General features: G+C 35.9%; 1 non-coding gene across 1 annotated transcript; it reads left to right on the top strand.

Annotated features, from left to right (window-relative positions):
* The first annotated feature begins 1,548 nt into the window (after window positions 1-1,548).
* On the top strand, window positions 1,549-1,653 carry LOC133793136 (small nucleolar RNA R71). Its single transcript, XR_009874596.1, has one exon. It is a non-coding gene; the product is annotated as a small nucleolar RNA R71 (small nucleolar RNA).
* Window positions 1,654-3,935: the final 2,282 nt, after the last annotated feature.

Below are 3,935 nucleotides of genomic sequence, written 5' to 3'. Positions count from 1 at the left end.
CAAGTTGGAATTTCTGTTGCTGCAAAAACGTTAAATATTACCTCCTCTTTTTGCAATCACAACTTTAACTCACCCTTTTGTACATCTATCAAAGCCCTACCAGTCGCCAAGAATGGCCTTCCAAGTATTATTGGAATATTTTCATCTTCCTCCATATCAAGAATGATGAAGTCCATAGGAAAGATGAATTTATCCTCCTTTACCAAAACATCCTCAATCACTCCACGAGGATGATTGACTGATCTATCTTCCATCTGCAAAGACACAGTAGTTGGTCGAGCTTCTTCCAAATTCAACTTTCGAAAGAATGATAGAGGCATTAGATTTACACTAGCCCCTAAATCACATAAAGCCTTTGTTTCTACTGAACCCCCTATAGAACATGTATATTGAAACTACCATGATCTTTAAGCTTGGAAGGTAGTTTCTTCTAAAGTATTGTGGTGCACTCCTCAGTAAGTGCTACTGTCTCATAACCCTCTAGCTTCCTTTTCTTGGAGAACATTTCTTTCATAAACTTCACATAACTTGGCATTTTTTCAAGTGCCTCAACAAACAGGATATTAATGTGTAGCTTTCGAAAGATAACCAAAAATTTAGAAAACTTCTTATCGAGCTTATTCTTTTGAAACCTTTGAGGATATGGAATATTTATATTGTGATCGATACATATTTGTAGTTGCTTCTCTAAGTTCTCAGTAACATTAGACCCACTCACTTCCTTCTCCTTGTCAACCACTTTTGGCTCTTTTAACTCCTTGCCACTCCTCAAGTATATTGCATTGCATTGCTCTTTTGGGTTTACCTCAGTAGTGCTTGGTAAGTTCCCTTAAGCACGGTTTGTCATTAAAGTAGCCAACTGCCCCATTTGTGTCTCCAAATTCCTGATAGCTGCCCTGGTTTTGGTCATGAACTGGTTCAGTACATCGGGTTGTACTTCAGGTTATGTTGTTGGTGAGTTCATTGGAGCATGTGGTGGTGGATGAGATGGGCGTGGGTTTGGATCATAATAAGGCCTAGAATGTAGTCCATAAGTCGGTTGATGAGTGGGTTATTGAGGTGGGTATTGTGGATACTGCAGTTGTAACCCTTGGTTATTTTTCCAAGACAGGTTATGGTGATTTTTCCACGCAGGAGTATATGAATTGGAGTAGGTGCTTGTTGCAGGTCTTGAAAAGTTACCAATAACCTGTGCTTGTTCCAAAGGCATATTTTTTACATCTGTTAAGCAACTAGCTATGCTCGGGCATTGTTCATAAGAATGCGCCCCCCACAAATCTCACAACTCACGACATTCTGTACTTGCATGGCTTGTGCGACGAGGTTATTCTGCTGCAATTGCTTGGTTAGAGATGCCACTTGAGCAGTCAATAAAGCAATAGGATCAACCTCTAAGACTCTTGCCACCTTCTTATTCTCATGCTCAGTAGGCCAATTATAGTTATTTATGGCTATCTCTTCCAATAATTAATATGCTTGTATCTCTAATTGTCCTTGTATTTCCCCCCCAAACCATTGTAAAATGTATGAACCAGCAGCCACTTCTCTATTCCATGATGTGGGCATTTCCTTTGTAACTCTTTAAAACATTCCCATGCATCATATAAAGACTCCACATCCAGCTGATGGAAGTTATTAATCTCTCCTCTTATTCGGGCTGACTTCGCAAGAGGAAAATATTTACCAAGGAATTTTTGAGCTAAATCTTCCCAAGAGACTATAGAGTTGACTTGTAATGAATTCAACCAACTCTTAGCTCTGTCTCTTAATGAAAACGGGAATAATCTTAATTTTACAGCATCGTTACTCACCCCATTCATTTTGAGTGTCGCACAAGGCTCTAAAAAATTTGTGATATGGAGATTTGGATCCTCATTTGGTAATCTTCCAAATTGTACACAATTCTGTACCATCTAAATAATTGAGGGTTTTATCTCAAAATTATTTGCCTTAACAGTAGGAGGACGAATGCTTGAATATATCCTCGTAACAATAGGGAGTACATAGTTTCTCAATGGCGGATCGGCCTCAGCTGCTACATTGCCCGCATTACCCAAATTGGCATTGTTGTTGACAACGTTATTTGCATTCTCATCCATTGCAAAATCCAGCATTTTCTTTATCTTTCAGTTCTATCTGCACGTTCTCTCAATTTCAAGATCTATTGGTATGAGTACCTTTTGTCCACTTCCACGCATATACCAACAATTCTTGAAACACAATACAACCTCGATCCGAATAAGTGTAAAATATATATAAAAAAAGAACCAATTTAGAACAAACAACAATTAATTTTGATATTGGAAATTGAATCCCCGGCAACGGCGCCAAAAACTTGATCGTGAAAATATGATACGCAATTGCACGCAATCGATTCAAGTAATATAGATAGTAAATAGAGTATTGTTCCCACAAAGACTATTACCTAATTACCAATAATTGTTCTTTAATTTCTATTTGGCAACCAAAATTTAGATTAATAAATCTAATTATAAAATTTAAAATAACTGTGAACAAAATAACTAATCAAAAGATTAAAATCAATAATAAAAAGGCCTAGGGTATTAACTTTATCAACTTTTCATTCTAATAATTTTATTAATCAGTTCTAACTTTCTTTCTTCATATTCTAATAGCAGGTTAACATAAATCGATTCTAATTCTTTTTCAAGATATAAGATCTCATCATATATGCAGGTTTTCTACATCTCTGTGATAAACTTAAACATATAGCAGGCATGAAGCATAGAAACCTAATTACTACACAAGCCATACATGTACTTTCATCCAATATGCAACCTATTTCTATATAATGATAGCATATTCAATTCTCATCTTTCGAATTTCGAATCAAAATCATAAATCAAGCAAATATTGATCAGATGTACTAGCATTAAACAAACACTATATAGATTAGAATAAAGAAGAAAAATCAATATAACATCATAATTAAATTAAATTAAATTAAATAGAAATCCAAGTAACTACATTAAACCCTAGATAAAAGTATTTAGTTCATATCAGACATGATTAAATCAACAAAATCATAATTCAGAAACATAAAATTCAAAAACTTAAAGAAGGAAAAAAAAATATAAAAGTGCAAAAAAACTAGTCTAAGAATCAAAATTAGTCTCTAAAAAACGTAATTAAAATCTGACCTAACTTCTAATTAAACCCTAAGTCTAAATTTACAGTAAAAAAAAAAAATCACAAATCCATTGTCTTTCATAGGCGGGTCGCGACTCATGCACTATCAAGTCGCAGTCCGTGTCTTTTTTAAAGCCCCTCCAAGTCTGCATATGTCTTCAAGCGTCGCGACTCATGCAATATCAAGTTGTGGCCCATGTCTTTGATGCCCTCCTAATTTAGCCTCTGACTTCAACTAGTGTCGCGACTTATAAGGGCAAGTTGCGACCCTAATTCCCTTCAGCAACTTTGTGTTTCGGACTTGCCTAAAGTCGCGACTCTAAACTCCCAATCACGGTCCTAATTCCATTATTTCTCAATATAAGCCTTTCAACCTCATTTTTTCATCAAAAACTTATTTTTACTTGTCCTTAGCGCCATTTTAAGTCGAACAACCACCAAGAGCTTCGTTTTTCCACCATTTTCTCTTCTTTTTACATTTTTCTCATGATTCAACGCACCAACCTACAACAAAGACAAACAAAAGCATAATCTTGCACAAAACAAACATAAAGACTCAAGATTACCATAAAAACACATTCTAAAACGACACTAAAATGAAGTTATCAAGGGACGAAGGCGGTTTCCCAAGAGACAGACAAGGGATGATGATGATGAGGATGTTGATGGGAATGAGGAAGATGATGGGGATGAGCAAACCCATATGCGTGTTGATCCTCCATTGGTGATTGGAGGGTCGATTGATCCAAACATGCAATATACGCATGATCGGCTGGATTATATCA

This window comes from Humulus lupulus, chromosome 7, assembly GCF_963169125.1.
Source record: "Humulus lupulus chromosome 7, drHumLupu1.1, whole genome shotgun sequence".
Taxonomy (NCBI): Eukaryota; Viridiplantae; Streptophyta; class Magnoliopsida; order Rosales; family Cannabaceae; genus Humulus; species Humulus lupulus.
This window is presented reverse-complemented; position numbering and strand designations above follow the sequence as displayed.